Source organism: Nerophis lumbriciformis, linkage group LG29 (assembly GCF_033978685.3).
Source record: "Nerophis lumbriciformis linkage group LG29, RoL_Nlum_v2.1, whole genome shotgun sequence".
Taxonomy (NCBI): domain Eukaryota; kingdom Metazoa; phylum Chordata; class Actinopteri; order Syngnathiformes; family Syngnathidae; genus Nerophis; species Nerophis lumbriciformis.
This window is the reverse complement of record NC_084576.2, coordinates 24370021-24388535: the sequence shown is the minus strand read 5'-3', so window position 1 is coordinate 24388535 and position 18515 is coordinate 24370021. Positions and strand designations below refer to the sequence as shown.

At 42.1% G+C, this 18515-nt stretch overlaps 1 protein-coding gene across 1 annotated transcript in view; it reads right to left on the bottom strand.

The window, feature by feature from the left end:
- The window catches only part of hyal4 (hyaluronidase 4), a 28311-nt gene extending 12032 nt beyond the window's left edge, over nt 1-16279 (bottom strand). The window contains exon 1 of the mRNA XM_061925317.1: nt 16154-16279. The gene's annotated coding sequence lies outside the window, so the exon portion shown is untranslated. The remainder of the gene's footprint in view (nt 1-16153) is intronic.
- Nucleotides 16280-18515: the final 2236 nt, after the last annotated feature.

The window sequence follows — 18515 nt, the reverse complement described above, 5'->3', positions numbered from 1 at the left end:
GTATGTGGTAAGGACCATGTTAGCAGGTCATGACACGAAACAGGAAGTATGTGGTAAGGACCATGTTAGCAGGTCATGACATGACACAGGAAGTATGTGGTAAGGACCATGTCAGCATGTCATGACATGAAACCGGAAGTATGTGGTAAGGACCATGCTAGCAGGTCATGACACGAAACCGGAAGTATGTGGTAAGGACCATGTTAACAGGTCATGACATGACACAGGAAGTATGTGGTAAGGACCATGCTAGCAGGTCATGACACGAAACCGGAAGTATGTGGTAAGGACCATGCTAGCAGGTCATGACACGAAACAGGAAGTATGTGGTAAGGACCATGTTAGCAGGTCATGACATGACACAGGAAGTATGTGGTAAGGACCATGTCAGCATGTCATGACATGAAACCGGAAGTATGTGGTAAGGACCATGCTAGCAGGTCATGACACGAAACCGGAAGTATGTGGTAAGGACCATGTTAACAGGTCATGACATGACACAGGAAGTATGTGGTAAGGACCATGCTAGCAGGTCATGACACGAAACCGGAAGTATGTGGTAAGGACCATGCTAGCAGGTCATGACACGAAACCGGAAGTATGTGGTAAGGACCATGTTAACAGGTCATGACATGACACAGGAAGTATGTGGTAAGGACCATGCTAGCAGGTCATGACACGAAACCGGAAGTATGTGGTAAGGACCATGTCAGCAGGTCATGGCATGAAACAGGAAGTATGTGGTAAGGACCATGCTAGCAGGTCATGACACGAAACAGGAAGTATGTGGTAAGGACCATGTTAGCAGGTCATGACATGACACAGGAAGTATGTGGTAAGGACCATGTTAGCAGGTCATGGCATGAAACAGGAAGTATGTGGTAAGGACCATGTTAGCAGGTCATGACATGACACAGGAAGTATGTGGTAAGGACCATGTTAGCAGGTCATGACACGAAACAGGAAGTATGTGGTAAGGATCATGCTAGCAGGTCATGACACGAAACCGGAAGTATGTGGTAAGGACCATGCTAGCAGGTCATGACACGAAACCGGAAGTATGTGGTAAGGACCATGCTAGCAGGTCATGATATGAAACCGGAAGTATGTGGTAAGGACCATGCTAGCAGGTCATGACACGAAACAGGAAGTATGTGGTAAGGACCATGCTAGCAGGTCATGACACGAAACCGGAAGTATGTGGTAAGGACCATGCTAGCAGGTCATGATATAAAGTTAAAAAAGTTAAAGTACCAATGATTGTCACACACACACTAGGTGTGGCGAGATTATTCTCTGCATTTGACCCATCACCCATGATCACCCCCTGGGAGGGGAGGGGAGCAGTGGGCAGCAGCGGTGGCCGCGCCCGGGAATCATTTTGGTGATTTAACCCCCAATTCCAACCCTTGATGCTGAGTGCCAAGCAGGGAGGTAATGGGTCCCATTTTTATAGTCTTTGGTATGACTCGGCCGGGGTTTGAACTCACAACCTACCGATCTCAGGGCGGACACTCTAACCACTAGGCTGAAACCGGAAGTATGTGGTAAGGACCATGCTAGCAGTTCATGATATGAAACCGGAAGTATGTGGTAAGGACCATGCTAGCAGGTCATGACATGAAACAGGAAGTATGTGGTAAGGACCATGCTAGCAGGTCATGGCATGAAACAGGAAGTATGTGGTAAGGACCATGCTAGCAGGTCATGACATGAAACAGGAAGTTTTTGGTAAGGACCATGCTAGCAGGTCATGACACGAAACAGGAAGTATGTGGTAAGGACCATGCTAGCAGGTCATAACATGACACAGGAAGTATGTGGTAAGGACCATGTTAGCAGGTCATGACACGAAACCAGAAGTATGTGGTAAGGACCATGCTAGGAGGTCATGACACGAAACCGTAAGTATGTGGTAAGGACCATGCTAGCAGGTCATGACATGAAACAGGAAGTATGTGGTAAGGACCATGTTAGCAGGTCATGGCATGAAACAGGAAGTATGTGGTAAGGACCATGTTAGCAGGTCATGACACGAAACAGGAAGTATGTGGTAAGGACCATGCTAGCAGGTCATGACATGAAACAGGAAGTATGTGGTAAGGACCATGTTAGCAGGTCATGGCATGAAACAGGAAGTATGTGGTATGGACCATGTTAGCAGGTCATGACACGAAACAGGAAGTATGTGGTAAGGACCATGCTAGCAGGTCATGACATGAAACAGGAAGTATGTGGTAAGGACCATGTTAGCAGGTCATGGCATGAAACAGGAAGTATGTGGTATGGACCATGTTAGCAGGTCATGACACGAAACAGGAAGTATGTGGTAAGGACCATGTTAGCAGGTCATGGCATGAAACAGGAAGTATGTGGTAAGGACCATGTTAGCAGGTCATGGCATGACACAGGAAGTATGTGGTAAGGACCATGTTAGCAGGTCATGGCATGACACAGGAAGTATGTGGTAAGGACCATGCTAGCAGGTCATGACATGATTGATTGATTGATTGAAACTTTTATTAGTAGATTGCACAGTATAGTACATATTCCGTACAATTGACCACTAAATGGTAACACCCCAATAAGTCGGGGTCGGGCAGCACGGTGGAAGAGGGGTTAGTGCGTCTGCCTCACAATACGAAGGTGCTGAGTAGTCTGGGGTTCAATCCCAGGCTCGGGATCTTTCTGTGTGGAGTTTGCATGTTCTCCCCGTGACTGCTTGGGTTCCCTCCGGGTACTCCGGCTTCCTCCCACCTCCAAAAACATGCACCTGGGGATAGGTTGATTGGCAACACTAAATTGGCCCTAGTGTGTGAATGTGAGTGTGAATGTTGTCTGTCTATCAGTGCTGGCCCTGCGATGAGGTGGCGACTTGTCCAGGGTGTACCCCGCCTTCCGCCCGATTGTAGCTGAGATAGGCTCCAGCGACCCCGAAGGGAATAAGCGGTAGAAAATGGATGGATGGATGGATAAGTCGGGGTCCACGTAATCAATTCATGGTAACAGGAAGTATGTGGTAAGGACTAGGGATGTCCCGATCCAGGTTTTTGCACTTCCGATCCGATACCGATGTTGTTTTTGCACTTTCGATCTGATGCCGATACTGGCCTATCCGAGCATGTATTAAAGTTTAAAGTTTTTTAGCCTACTTAGTTGTCAGATTCATGTTGAAAAGGGTTTTAGTACTCTTGATAACAACTAGCCAGCTGAATTAAGTGAGTTTGAATAATACACAATGGTTGGTAACAAGAAACTGACCTGTTTATTCAAGGATAAACACCAAATAGACACAATTATACATGACAAACAGAAATGGCATCATTGAACATTAAAAAAGTGAACAGTATAAAGTAGAAATAATGCTGTAAACATTATTAAAAAAAGCAAAACACACAAACAACCTGAGTGGGATAAAATGTCTATAATTTAGCATCAATACTTGCTCTTGAACAAGTGTAAACTTAAAAAAGAAAAAATATATCTACACACTCCCTTCACTTGTTTGCCCCCCCCCCCCCCCCCTGACTGCAGTCCGAGCATAATGGGGAGATGTGTTGCATGGTGCGTCGAAAGCCCACTTTACTCACGAGAGATTACGGCTCATCAACCAGAATTATTTCCTCGGCAATGACTCTAGTTACCCCCTGGGCTTTAGCACTGTTCAGTGGCAGTATGAACGTTTCTGTCAGAGTTAGTTGGGTAGGACCTTTCTTTTTCTTTTCGTCAGTTTTCTTTAGAAATTCTTCATATTCTTTACGGTGGTATTTCGCTAAATGCCTGATCAGATTTGTTGTATTAAAATGTCTTACAACTTTACCACTTGACTTTATTGTGGCATGTTTTGCACTCCACCTCTTCATCTTTTTCGTTTTATAGGGTCAAATAATCCCACACAGCTGACATTTTTACCAGTGAGCCTAGTCTATAAAATCCGCTACACCTCCCTGATACCGAAGTACATGTCAAACTACTTCCTTAACGTAAATGACCGCCATAACCACAACACCAGGGGGAGCTCTACTAACCACGTTAAACCCAGATTCCGATCTAACAAAGGTCTTAACTCATTCTCTTTCCATGCCACATCAATGTGGAATGTGCTCTCAACAGGTATAAAAGAAAGGGCATCTCTATCCTCCTTCAAAACCGCAATAAAAGTACACCTCCAGGCAACTTCAACCCTAAACTAACACCCTCCCCGGATTGTTGTTAATAATCAAATGTAAACAATCAAATGCAGATATTTTTCTTATACCTTCTGATCTCTCTCTCTCTCTCTCTCTCTCTCTCTCTCTCTCTCTCTCTCTCTCTCTCTCTCTCTCTCTCTCTCTCTCTATGTCCACTACTTGCTGTACATATCCTACCAAGTCAGACCTACACTGTTTCAATATCCATTTCTCTGTTCTCAATTGTTGATGACTGATGATAACAACCAAACCTACCCCTACCCCCCCCCCCCCCCCACACCCCGAATTGTAAATAATGTAAATAATTCAATGTATACACCCTGAGGATTATCTTGTGTGATGTCTGTATTATGATGATAGTATATATGATAGTATATATCTGTATCATGAATCAATTTAAGTGGACCCCGACTTAAACAAGTTGAAAAACTTATTCGGGTGTTACCATTTAGTGGTCAATTGTACGGAATATGTACTTCACTGTGCAACCTACTAATAAAAGTCTCAATCAATCAATCAATCAACTTCCGCTCGCCTTTTGGAACCATGAACCGGCATCCCCTTCCGATTAGGACGGTTAGGACACAGACCTGTGGATGTGTTGAAAGTGTGCTGGAAAATGCGGAACGGAAATTAGGGAGCAGCAGTAAAGTGGAATCCATCCATCCATTTTGATTGATTGATTGATTGAGACTTTTATTAGTAGGTTGCACAGTGAAGTTTCTACCGCTTATTCCCTTAGGGGTCGCGGGGGGCGCTGGAGCCTATCTCAGCTACAATCGGGCGGAAGGCGGGGTACACCCTGGACAAGTCGCCACCTCATCGCAGGGCCAACACAGATAGACAGACAACATTCACACTCACATTCACACACTAGGGCCAATTTTTTAGTGTTGCCAATCAAACTATCCCCAGGTGCATGTTTTTGGCGGTGGGAGGAAGCCGGAGTACCCGGAGGAAACCCACGCAGTCACGGGGAAGAACATGCTAACTCCACACAGAAAGATGTATTATTTAAATCGGTGCGTTGGAAAACACGGACCGAATTTTTTTTTTTAAACTGGATCTGGATCGGCATTTTTCCATGCCTTGCCGATACGCATTTTTTGGCAAATATCGGCGGCCGATCCGATCCAAATATCGGATCGGGACAACCCTAGTAAGGACCATGTCAGCAGGTCATGTGCACACCAGGAATTAGTTGGAGTTCAATGTGTGGACCCTCCTTATTGGGACTTTCCAGCCAAGCCCGTAGCTTCCTTTGTTTTTTCGCCGCACCTTTGGGAAGGGTTGGGTGTTTGTGGATTGATGGACTCTTATTGAAGACAGTGCGTGGTATGCCGCTTGGACTCGCTGAACTCAGGAAGACACAACAAAGGACAAACTGGATTCCAGGAAGGAGAGAGGCGGACAGGATAGGTTGGATTGAACCCGAGGCCAACTGCCATGTGAACCACTACACGACCCAACGTACACATGCTGTTGTGCATAGGCAGTCATTGGGGATGTAAAGGTATGAAAATGTCATATCACAGTGAGTGTGACCAAAATGATCAAAAAGTACTTCTAACCACACTGAAATCTTTTGACAAAGTGATTTCAAAAACACATGAAATAAATTAGACACTAATACTGTACATAAAATAAAACAACACGCCAACTTTATTGGCAGGAAAAAAATAGAATACTGTTCTGGCTTTTTAGGAGCCATATTATTTTTATTTAAGTGTTTCAATTCGTTCAACTTCTTCCGTTTTAATTTGTAAAGATTTGACAGTGTTTTTTTAATAGTAAAAGAAAAATGGCTGTTGGGCGCTTTTACTTCTAGTTTATGTTAACTTTCTGTTGTAGACACTTGTGTCGTATTCCTCTCAGTGTAGTACGATCACTGTGCCACATCATTTAATGTAAACTTCCATGTCCTTTAATGTGGCCTGCCACATCATATAATGTTGTTTTCCGCATCATTTAACGTGGTCTTCTATGTCATGTTATGTAGACTTCCACATCTTTTAATGTGTCCTGCCACATCATTAATGTCATAAAATGTTGTTTTCCGCATCATTTAACATGGTCTTACAAATTTAAAATGACCTGCCACATCATTAACGTGGTTGGCCATGTCATAAAATGTTTTCCACATCATTTAATGTGGTCTTACACGTCATTTAACGTGGTCTTCTACGTCATTTAATGTAGTCTTCCACATCTTTTAAAGTGCCCTGCCACATCATTAATGTCATAAAATGTTGTTTTCCACATCATTTAACGAGGTCTTCTACGTCATTCAATGTAGTCTTCCAAATCTTTTTTATGTGGCCTGTCACATCATAAAATGCTGTTTTCCGCATCATTTAACGTGGTCTTCTACGTCATTTAACGTGGTCTTCTACGTCATTTAATGTGGTCTCCCACATCTTTAGTTTGGCCTGCCACGTCATTAATGTCATAAAATGTTGTTTTCCACATCATTTAATGTGGTCTTCTACGTCATTTAATGTGGTCTTCTACGTCATTTTATGTAGTGTTCCACATCTTTTAAAATGGCCTGCCACATCATTAATATGGTTGGCCATGTAATATACCGTATTTTCCGCACCATAAGGCGCCCTGGGTTATAAGCCGCGCCTTCAATGAACGGCATATTTCAAAACTTTGTCCACCTATAAGCCGCCCCGTGTTGTAAGCCGCATCTAACTGCGCTAAAGGAATGTCAAAAAAACAGTCAGATAGGTCAGTCAAACTTTAATAATATATTAAAAACCAGCGTTCTAACAACTCTGTTCACTCCCAAAATGTACGCAAATGTGCAATCACAAACATAGTAAAATTCAAAATAGTGCAGAGCAATAGCAACATAATGTTGCTCGAACGTTAATGTCACAACACACAAAATAAACATAACGCTCACTTTCTGAAGTTATTCTTCATTCATAAATCCCTCGAATTCTTCTCTTTCGGTGTCCGAATTGAAAAGTTGGGCGAATGTGGGGTCCAAAATGGCCGGCTCCGTCTCGCTGTCTCCCTGTCTTAGTGAAGGTGTGTTCGCCTTCGGTCATCCATTGTTCCCACGCAGTTAGCAGTCTAGCTTCTAATGCCCTGTTGACACCAATATCTAGCGGCTGGAGGTCTTTTGTCAATCCACCCGGAATGACGGCGAGTATTGAATTAAGCGCGTAAGCGTGTCTCTTAATGTGATGTTATGAGCTAGCAAATATAACAACTACACTACCCAGCATGCAACGATAGTGACGAGCATGCGCGGTAGCCCTGAGAAGCGTCGTTGTATGCTGGCAGTTAGAATGTGGTTATGAGCACGCTGTGAGTAAACGTTGAGAACTCAGTTAACACGCCTCGTCTGCATTATTTATAATTAGACAGACAACACACTTAATAGGAGCCATTTTGGGGTCTTTACATAAACACACAAATGGAAATGAAACGTCACATATCCCAGCATGCACCGCGCGCTTCTTCTACGGGGAAAAAAGATGGCGGCTGTTTACCGTAGTTGCGAGACCTAAACTTTATGAAAATTAATATTAATATTAACCCATATATAAGGCGCACCGGATTATAAGGCGCACTGTCAGCTTTTGAGAAAATGTGTGGTTTTTAGGTGCGCCTTATAGTGCGGAAAATACGGTAATGTGTTTTTCTGCATTATTTAACGTGGTCTTACGTATCATTTAAAGTGGCCTTACACATCATTAATGTGGTTGGCCTTGTCATAAAATGTGGTTTTCCGCATCATTTAATGTAGACTTCTACGTCATTTAACATGGTCTACGTCATTTAATGTAGTCTTCCACATCTTTTAAAATGGCCTGCCACATCATTAATGTGGTTGGCCATGTCATATAATGTTGTTTTCCGCATCATTTAACATGGTCTTACACATCATTTAATGTGGTCTTCTACGTCATTTAACATGGTCTTACACGTCATTTAATGTGGTCTTCTACCTCATTTAATGTGGCCTTCTACGTAATTTATTGTAGTCCTCCACATCATTAATGTGGTTGGCCGTGTCATATAGTGTTGTTTTCCGCATCAGTTAATATGGTCTTCTGATGTCATTTAATGTGGTCTGTCACGTCACTTAATGTGGTCTGTCACGTCACTTAATGTGGCCTGCCACGTCATTAAAATTGTACGCCACATCATTTAATGGTGTCCGCCATGTCATTTAATAAGGTTTTCCACCTCATTTAACGCAGACATCCATATCTTTTAAGGTGGCCTGCCACATCCTTAAAGGGGTTGGCCACGTCATATAATATTGTTTTCCTGCATCATTTAATGTGATCCTATATGTCATTTAACATGGTCTTCCATGTCACAAAGTATGCAACAATATTCTATTGTTGCATTAAAAACACTTTAGGACCTTTTAAATATGTTTTTTTTAACATAATTAGAGCTCTCCATCCATCCATCCATTTTATACCGCTTATTCCCTTCGGGGTCGCGGGGAGGCGCTGGAGCCTATCTCAGCTACAATCGGGCGGAAGGCGGGGTACACCCTGGACAAGTCGCCACCTCATCGCAGGGCCAACACAGATAGACAGACAACATTCACACTCACATTCACACACAAGGGCCAATATAGTGTTGCCAATCAACCTATCCCCAGGTGCATGTCTTTTGGAGGTGGGAGGAAGCCGGAGTACCCGGAGGGAACCCACGCAGTCACGGGGAGAACATGCAAACTCCACACAGAAAGATCCCGAGGCCGGGATTGAACTCACGACTACTCAGGACCTTCGTATTGTGAGGCAGATGCACTAACCCCTCTTTCACCGTGCTGCCCAATTAGAGCTCTATAAACATAAAATAAAACCGCTAGTTTTTTCTTCGCTGATGGCCATGATGCTAGCAAACCCACTGAAAAAGTGTGTTATTGTTTATGCTATGGCGCCATCTTTTGGACGAGGTGCTGCAATACTGCATTGCACTTCTGTTTAGACTGAGCTTTCAACCAAAGTACATTCGTCTTCTAGCCGTCCATAATGGTCTACTCGTACGGATTCTTAATTCATCACTCCAAGCAACGTTTGTAAGTTTTAAAATACAACTAAAACAATTCTTACTTACTAAACCGTGCCATGTCTGATGTCTGTGGGAGTGTTTTTATGCATATTTGTACGTGCTATGGTAATGTAATGAAGCTAGCGTCTTTAGCATTAGGTAATATGCTAACTTGTGTACGAGTGTCTGTGTTAGAATTATTAACTTACAACGGCATTCTTTGTGTATTGTAAATACAAATATAATACAGTATCAGTAACGCCAAAAGGTCACCGTGGATGTTATTGAGTCTGCTTAGCTGATCGGAGAGCTAGCTTGTACAGCTAGGGGGTCCATGACGATGACATCTGTTTTGTTTGATCAGCTGTTTTACTGCCGTGTTACAGGTAATTAAAGGCCTACTGAAACCCACTACTACCGACCACGCAGTCTGATAATTTATATATCAATGATGAAATCTTAACATTGCAACACATGCCAATACGGCTGGGTTAGCTTACTAAAGTGCAATTTTAAATTTTGCGCGACATATCCTGCTGAAAACGTCTCGGTATGATGAAGTCAGCGCGTGACGTCGCGGATTGTGGAGGACATTTTGAGACCGCATGATGGCCAGCTATTAAGTCGTCTGTTTCATCGCAAAATTCCACAGTATTCTGGACATCTGTGTTGGTGAATCTTTTACAATTTGTTCAATGAACAATGGAGACAGCAAAGAAGAAAGCTGTAGGAGGGAAGCGGTGTATTGCGGCCGACTTTAGCAACACAAACACGGCCGGTGTTTCATTGTTTACATTCCCGAAAGATGACAGTCAATTTTTACCATTGGCCTGTGGAGAACTGGGACAACAGAGACTCTTACCAGGAGGACTTTGAGTTGGATACGCAGACACGGTACCGTGAGTACGCTTCCAAACATTTGATCGCTTGCCCGTATGTGCGTGCCGCTATGTGCATGTCACGTAAATAATTCAATGTATACACCCTGATGATTATCTTATGTGATGACTATTATGATGATAGTATATATGATAGTATATATCTGTATCATGAATCAATTTAAGCGGACCCCGACTTAAACAAGTTGAAAAACTTTTTCTGGTGTTACCATTTAGTGGTCAATTGTACGGAATATGTACTTCACTGTGCAACCTACTAATAAAAGTCTCAGAAAGTCTCACGTACGTAACTTTGGGGACTTTGGGGAAATATATGTGCTGTATGAACTTTGGGGAGGCGAACGGTACTTTGGGCTGTGGGATTGAGTGTGTTGTGCAGGTGTTTGAGTTGTATTGGCGGGTTATATGGACGGGAGGTGGGAGGTGTTTGTTATGCGGTATTAATTTGTGGCATATTAAATATAAGCCTGGTTGTGTTGTGGCTAATAGAGTATATATATGTTTAGTGTTTATTTACTGTTTTAGTCATTCCCAGCTGAATATCAGGTCCCACCCGCCTCTCACAGCATCTTCCCTATCTGAATCGCTCCCACTGCCCTCTAGTCCTTCACTCTTACTTTCCTCCTCCACGCATCTTTCATCTTTGCTCAAATTAATGGGGAAATAGTCGCTTTCTCGGTCCGAATCGCTCTCGCTGCTGGTGGCCAAGATTGTAAACAATGTGCGGATGTGAGGAGCTCCACAACCTGTGACGTCACGCGCATATCGTCTGCTACTTCCGGTACAGGCAAGGCTTTTTTATCAGCGACCAAAAGTTGCGAACTTTATCGTCGATGTACTCTACTAAATCCTTTCATCAAAAATATGGCAATATCGCGAAATGATCAAGTATGACACATAGAATGGACCTGCTATCCCCGTTTAAATAAGAAAATCGCATTTCAGTAGGCCTTTAAGGTATGTAAATAAACATTTACAAAATATTTTTGTGTAAATAACTAATTTCACAACGTATATATCTGCGGCTTATAGTCCGGTGCGGCTAATATATGGAAACATATTTATTTCCTCTAAAAATTGGTGGGTGCAGATTAAATGTCTCTACAGAACATACAGTAACATTTAGGTTGTCACAAGTTTTTGAAAAAGCTGACGTGGAATCAAACACTTCAGGCAGAAACATTCACATAAAAAACAGCCTGTCAACACAGTGGAGGCCCTGAAAAGAAGCCCGCTAAGAAACGCTCCGGCCTGCGGGTCAGCCTGGAAGTGATTAGCAGAAGATTGTTGATGCTCGCGGTTCTTGCGGTTCCTCTCCTTCTAGCAAGACGCCGTCTGATTGTCTCTGCTGGAAAATGTTGTGAATGTGAGCCACAGTCGCCAGGAGGTTTGGCTCAGGTTCAGATCCAGTGGGGGGAGGGGATGTTCTTTTATGACTACGAACCAAGCGTCATGTTTCCTGCAAGACCAGTGCTACATCCAGTCCTGCAGGGGATCAGGAACATGACCACAGGGAAGGTCAAAGAAGCAAGTCCAGAGTTTGGAATGGGGACGCGTAATTTAAAAATAACACTTAAAAAAAGGACACTTGACACTTTTGGTTTGATGTTTGGAATTCAAGCTGGAGTCCAAACAGCTTGCCAAAGAGCAGAAGCCAAAAAAAGAGATTTCCTCACACGCGCCATCTGTCATGTAAACAAGTCCGCCATCGCACCTCACTCATGGATGCTGACTCTGGGAATGTTTCTGCACTAGAGATGGAACCATGAATGCTAGTGATTATAACCACGGTAAAACTCCCGCCGTTTTAGATGAATTAAAAAAAAAAAACTCATGGCGCTAGCTCGCTAAAATGCTAACATGACAAGACATTAACTAGTTGTTTTTTTTGCTGACGGCCACGATGCTAGCAAACCCACTGAAATCATTGTTTGTGCTATGGCGCCATCTTTTGAACAAGGTGCTGCAATACTGCATTGCAACAATATTCTATTGTAGAATGAACTCTATTGTCGGAAATAACTCCTCCTCGCCATCAACCATCAAAACTGTCTTGACTTACTTCAAATGATCAGATCTCCGTCCAAACTGATTTGAGGTTGAGGCTTGATCATGACTGAATGATCAATACCACCGTCTTGGGGTGGAAAATGTGGGGCGGGGCGTGGTTGGGGGTGTGGTTAAGTGGGGAGGAGTATATTGACAGCTAGAATTCACCAAGTCAAGTATTTAATATATATATATATATACATATATATATATATATATGTATATATATATATATATATCTACATCCTGAAAATATGCAAACAAAACTGTGTTTAGATAGTTGATACTTCAAACTTGCATAAATATAACATGAATATAACATAACTTGGCTTCTGAGAGCTTAAAAATGTAATGAATAAAATGCTAAAGTTGTTGATAAACAAGCAATTATTTTAATAATTAAATATGGTCATTTTAAATGAATTGTTATGATAATTTAAAATGTATTATTTCAAATATGTTTATTTTAATGTACCGGTATAATTCTATGGCTGGATGTAATAAGGAGTCAGAAAAAATACAAAAAAAAATGTTGATGTTTTTAGCAAAATATAGTACAAATGTATTTATTTATTTATTTATTTATTTTTTTAAATTCCATCCATCCATTTTCTACCGCTTATTCCCTTTTTGGGGTCGCGGGGGGCGCTGGAGCCTTAATAAATATATTTATTTTTAGGTAAGATAAACATAATAATACAATTTATCTGTAGTAGTCTGGATGATTTAGTTCTTGTCACCCTGTTGTCCTCCCATAGTGAAAAAAGGCTGTCCTCACTCAGGTCGCATGGCCACGCCCCCTCCAGCTCCGGCTGAAAATCGGGTGATTTTCGGGAGAATATTTGTCCCGGGAGGTTTTCGGGAGAGGCGCTGAATTTCGGGAGTCTCCCGGAAAATTCGGGAGGGTTGGCAAGTATGGCCTAGTGAACGGAATAATTCTGGTTGTGCTTAGCAACCTCGAAGCAATTTTATTTGGTAAATGGTGTAATGATAAGTGCAACCAGTAGATGGTAGTCACACATAAGAGATACGTGGAGACTGCAAGATGACGCCAGTAAACAACACCAAAACTTTAAATGTTCCATTGAAAATAAAGAATATTACACACAGCACTCAAAAATCTGTCAAAATGTTTTAGCATGACTTTGAAGCCGCTCCGCTTGCTGTATTGTCGGCCCATTCCGGCTACCGTCGTCAGAGATACAAGTATTACTATGGTGTGTGTATAACAGGGGTGCCCATTACGTCCATCGCGAGCTACCGGTCGATCGGGGAGGGTGTGTCAGTGCCTGCCAGCCAGGCATTAAAAAAATAGACCTAAAAATTACCGATCATCAATCTTCACCAAGACGTCACTTTCGTCACTTGATTGACATTCACGGCACCGGAGGGTCTTGTGAGATGACGCTGGCTGCTGCCAGCTCATTATTAAGAAAAAATTACTGACAGGAAGGTGAGAAACACATTTTATTTCAACAGACTCTCGCGCCGTACCTGCCGTCAACACTAAAGACCGACTGCACAGTTTCTTGTCTTCACAATAAAAGCGCTGCTCCATCCTGCCTGCGCTAACAAAATAAGAGTCTCAGAAAGCTGGCGTGCACAAGCTTGCACGCTATGGAGTTTGCTGCCAATGTATTTCTTGTAAAGGGTACAAAAAGGAGTATGGAAGCTGGACAAAGAATATGCCAAAAACCAACCACTTTCATGTGGTATTGGACAGAAAGGAGGACTTTTTTTTCTCTCCATTTGAAAATGCGGACGCTATCAGCACTACTGTCTGATTCCGATCAATGCAAGTCATCAGAATCAGGTAATACACCAACTTATATTCTTGTCTTCATGAAAGAAAGGAATCTATATGTCTTAAACATGCTTGTTTTATCAGTAAACACATTTAACTTGTTAACAAAAACGTCTCGATCATAAATAAATAAATATATATTATATGTATAAATGAGGTAGATCTCCTCGACTTGGTCAATTGAAAAGTAGCTCGCCTGCAGAAGAAGTGTGGGCACCCCTGGTGTATAAGGACCGCAAACTGGCACCCCTTAGACCTGTTTCGCAATATTATGCAAAACCAACTTTTCTTACCTTCTGGTACCTGCTGATGTGTATTTGAGATCTGCATAAGTCCTGAAAATTAGCGCACGTCCGCCACTGTAGTCCGTGCCGACAACGTAGTAGATAAGCTTCTTCTTTTTCACCATATTCTTGTTATGTGGGATGCACCCTCTGCTGTTGCCATTTCTAATATAAAGTAGTGTTAAATTCTAACTTTTATCTCGCTATGGAAGCGCTAAAAATGACCAGTGTAGTGGGTTTACATAATTCACCCACGGAACTCTAATTATTAGAGAGTTCCGGTCGGACAGTTGTTGTTGCACTAGTGAGCCACGGATGAGAAGACGCTGCTCCGTTGTTGATTGGAGTAAAGTGAATGTCATTAAAACAGTTAACTCCATCTTTTGATACTTTTTCCACTCCCGTCCTTGCACGCGACACCGCTACAACAATGACAGGGAGAAGACGCTGTCGAAGGTGAGCCACGTAAATAAGACCGCCTACAAAACGGCGCATCCTGAAGAGACTGTCAGAAAGCGACTTGAAGATGGTCTGTAAAACATCATCTATGCAACATTTTGACCAAAGAACCACTATTACATGTTATGTAGACCAGTGGTTCTCAAATGGGGGTACTTGAAGGTATGCCAAGGGGTACGTGAGATTTTTTTTAAATATTCTAAAAATAGCAACAATTCAAAAATCCTTTATAAATATAAATAAAAACCTATCTTTTTTTCCAAATAGTTCAAGAAAGACCACTACAAATGAGCAATATTGTGCACTGTTATACAATTGAATAAATCAGAAACTGATGACATAGTGCTGTATTTTACTTCTTTATCTCTTTTTTTCAACCAAAAATGCTTTGCTCTGATTAGGGGGTACTGAAAAAAGGTTGAGAACCACTGATGTAGACCACAAGGAAATGTTTTCAAGTATAAATAATAAATGATAAATGGGTTATACTTGTATAGCGCTTTTCTACCTTCAAGGTACTCAAAGCGCTTTGACAGTATTTCCACATTCACCCTTTCACACACACATTCATGGCGGGAACTGCCATGCAAGGCGCTAACCAGCAGCCATCAGGAGCAAGGGGTGAAGTGTCTTGCCCAAGGACACAACGGACGTGACTAGGATGGTAGAAGGTGGGGATTGAACCCCAGTAACCAGCAACACTCCGATTGCTGGCACGGCCACTCTACCAACTTCGCCACGCCGTCCCCTTAAAAAATAAAAAAAGTCATATTAATATGACCCCTTTAATGTGCCTTATAATCCGGTGCGCCTTTTGTATGAAAAAATACCTGAATAGACCCGCTCTATGATTCTAGAAAATACGGTAGCTTCTTCAACAGCTCCCATTCCCCTGGGAAGACTTTCAACAATGTTTTGGAGCGTGTCCATTCTGCTTTAACTCCTCCAAGAATTACTTTGTGCACTTGAAACAGAAAATAGTCTTCGCCAAAATCAACAATTGTCCAACATGTCCTGCTAAGATGAAAAACAAAGACCTAGGAACACAATGTCGTTGGTACATTCACTGAGCAGACCCTCCATCACCTCATCGGACAAAAAGTCTTGAAACAGTTTTTGGTTTCAACTTGTGACAGTTGCGGCGGAAAGTAAGTTCTGGTGTTGGTTCTCTCGCCGGCATTCCTTTACGCTGCGACCACCTTCTTTACAAGCGCTAAACGCGGTCTTGACTAGTCATGACCCAAATCCAAACTGCATTGTAAACACCTCTCACCTCCACCAAAGTGCCACCATGTGCATTTTTTAACATTCCTGCCATGACGGGGCCTCTCTCCTCCCGTCTCCTCCCGCTTCCTGCATCAGCAGCAGACTCCCAAGATAAACAGGACAGCGAAGAAAATAGGTGACAAAAGCCAAACGAGCAGTGACGCTGCTCACCTGTAGATGACGCTGCACGGGGGGTCTCTCGTCAGGGTTCACCACCTGGGGGTCATGTTGGCCCGAACTCATGCACGCTCTCTGACAGACTGTGTGCCAGACAAGCCCGCCATGCTGACTTTTATACTGCCTGGAGGGGAGCGGGAGGAGGGAGCGCCTCAACACAGCCATTACAACAGAGGGAGGAGGGCGAGCGACATAGACACACAGTGGAGAGAGAGAGAGGAATGCTTTTAAATCCCGAGTTGAGCTCCTCGCAAGGACGGCGCTCTCTGGAGGACTCGTCCACGTCAATCAGCAGCACAACGCGACATGACAACAAGTACGCTCGGTGGAAACTGTAGTTCACACTCCAACCCTCAGGGGTCGGCATGTAAGCACAAGGTGCATCGTATTGTTTTCATCTCCTGTCTTTTGGATCCATCCCATACTTGCCAACCCTCCCGGATTTTCCGGGAGACTCCGAAATTCAGCGCCTCTCCTGAAAACCTCCCGGGACAAATTATCTCCCGAAAATCTCCCGAAATTCAGGCGGACTCAGGTCCATGCGGAGTCTGCGGACCTGAGTCCGCTTTCCCACAATATAAACGGCGTGCCTGCCCAATCACGTTATAACTGTAGAATGATCGAGGGCGAGTTCTTGGTTTCTTATGTGGGTTTATTGTTAGGCAGTTTCATTAACGTCCTCCCAGCGCGGTAACAACACACAACAACAGCAGTCACGTTTTCGTCTACCGTAAAGCAGTTTGTCTGCCGTAAACCGCAATGTTGTGACACTCTTAAACAGGACAATACTGCCATTTAGTGCATTTGATGAAAGCACTTTTGTGCGTGCCACACAGCAATGCATCATCAGAGAGGGTGTTCAGCATGATTAGAAAAATAGTGACAGAGAATAGAACAAGGATGGACAATTCAACCCTTAACTCAACAAGTATATGTGTAAATAAATGAACAAAATTCAAGTATTTATTTTATATATATATATATATATATATATATATATATATATATATATATATATATATATATATATATATATATATATATATATATATATATAAAAGAAAAGAAATATATATTTATAGCTAGAATTCACTGAAAGTCAAGTATTTATTATGTATTTATGTATATATATATATATATATATATATATATATGAAATACTTGACTTGGTGAATTCTAGCTGTAAATATACTCCTCCCCTCTTGACCACGCCCCCAACCACGCCCCCCCCCCCCCATCCATCCATCCATCCATTTCCTACCGCTTGTCCCTTTTGGGATGCTTTGATTAATTTTTTTTTTTTTTTTCTGCTAGCGATGCCAAGATCGATGACATACGTTACCACTGGTGTTGTCTCGATACCAATATTTTGGTACCGGTACCAATTTCGATACTTTTCGGTACTTTTCGATACCTTTCTAAATAAAGGGGACCACAAAAAATTGCATTATTGGCTTTATTTTAACAAAAAGTCTTACAGTACATTAAACATATGTTACATCCACAGTGCATTAGACTGTTGCAAGTTTGTCCTTAAATAAAATGGTGAACATACAAGACAACTTGTCTTTTAGTAGTAAGTAAACAAACAAAGGCTCCTAATTTAGCTGCTGACATATGCAGTGACATATTGTGTCATTTATCATTCTATTATTTTGTCAAAATTATTAAGGACAAGTGGTAGAAAATGAATTATTAATATACTTGTTCATTTACTGTTAATATCTGCTTACTTTCTCTTTTAACATGTTCTATCTACACTTCTGTTAAAATGTAATAATCACTTATTCTTCTGTTGTTTGGATGCTTTACATTAGTTTTGGGTGATACCACAAATTTGGGTATTGATCCGATACCAAGTAGTTACAGGATCATACATTGGTCATATTCAAAGTCCTCATGTGTCCAGGGACATGTTTCCTGAATTTATAAACATAATATAAATTTATTTTAAATGAAAGAAAATGAAAAATATCGATGTTATCATAGTAGTATCGACTAGATACGGTCCTGTACTTGGTATCATTACAGTGGATGTTAGGTGTAGATCAGTGGTTCTTAACCTGGGTTTGATCGAACCCTAGGGGTTCGGTGAGTCGTCCTCACGAGTTCGGCGGAGGTCAAGACACACCCGACTCATCGTGTAAATAAAATCTTCTCCCAATCGGCGTATTACGGATACGACAACAACAGAAGTCAGACTGATTTGCAGGTGTGTAATTTGTTGTGAGTTTATGCACTGGGTTGGTTTTGTTGTTTGAACAAGGTGATGTTCATGCACGGTTCATTTTGTGCACCAGTAAAAAACATGGTAACACTTTAGTATGGGGAACATATTCACCATTAATTAGTTGCT